We start from the raw sequence: 1228 nt of genomic DNA on the forward strand, positions 1-1228 counted from the left end.
GCCCTATCGGTGGTGGGGGAAGCGAGAGCTCCCCCCCCCACCGGACCGCGGGTGCCGCAGTCCCGCGATCCCAACAGTCCCTTTTAGTCGCCTCTTACGACAGGCAGGGATTACCGTGGGCGTATTCTGTCCCCCGTCCCACAGGGGAAAAAGAGAGCGCACCGCCGGGAGGATCTAACGTCCCCCCCCCGGCGGCGGCATCAGCGCGGGCACTTCTGGGCAGGGGTGTCAATACACCCCCGCATGCCCGGCGACCCCGCAACAGGCTGGCGAAAGGCCGGACACTTCTCCAGTGCATGTTGCACGGAGTCGAACTCCGCGCCGCACTGGTGGCAGCCAGGCGTCTTCTCAGCACCGACCCTCGACAGGTACTCCCCGAAACAACCATGTCCGGAGAGCACCTGCGTCAGGCGGTACGCCAATCGGCCGTGGCGGCGGTCCATCCATGCATCAAACACGGGTAGGACCGCCCCCACGGCCCGCTGCCGGGCGGCGCCACTGTCCACCAGCCGGCGCCGCCACGCCTCCCTGGGGAGCCGGCCATAGGCCCGCCTTCACTCCCCGACCGCCTCCGGCGGCGGGTCGATGCCCTCTCGGCGGTGTGCCTGTCGACGCCGATAGACCTCGGCGTCGACCACCGCCTGGAGTTCGAACGGCACGACCCGCGCCAAGACGACCGCCGCCTCGTGAGACAGGGTGCGGTATCTGCTGGCGATGCTGACGGCCATGCGGCGCTGGACACTGCGCAGCAATTGCCGGCCGCGCCGGCAGGTCGCCAGGTTGGGCGCCCATACGGGGGACCCGTAGAGCGCCATCGCCCGCACCACACCCGTGTAAAGGCGGCGGACCCCCTCCCCGGACCCCCGAGGTTGGGCAGAAGACGACCCAATAGGGTCGTCACGCCCTCGATCCAGGGAACGAGGCGGCCGAAGTGGCCCTCCCATCTCCAACGACCGTCCAGGTCAAGGCCGAGGTACTTCAGCCTCTCCCCGACCCGGACGGCCGTATCCCCGACCCGAATCCAGGCCTGGGGCGCCCGCCGCGACAGAGGCAGTCCGTGGAATAGGACCACCTCCGTCTTGGGCGGCGACACACTCAGCCCCTGCCCCTGGATTCCCCTGGCCGGCGTGGCCACCGCCACCTCGACCAGGCGGCTGACCCTAGCCACGTCCCTCCCCAGCCCGATGACGAGCGTGTCGTCGGCGTAGCACACGACACGCACACCGGG

Source organism: Dufourea novaeangliae, unplaced genomic scaffold (assembly GCF_001272555.1).
Source record: "Dufourea novaeangliae isolate 0120121106 unplaced genomic scaffold, ASM127255v1 scaffold193, whole genome shotgun sequence".
NCBI classification, from domain to species: Eukaryota; Metazoa; Arthropoda; class Insecta; order Hymenoptera; family Halictidae; genus Dufourea; species Dufourea novaeangliae.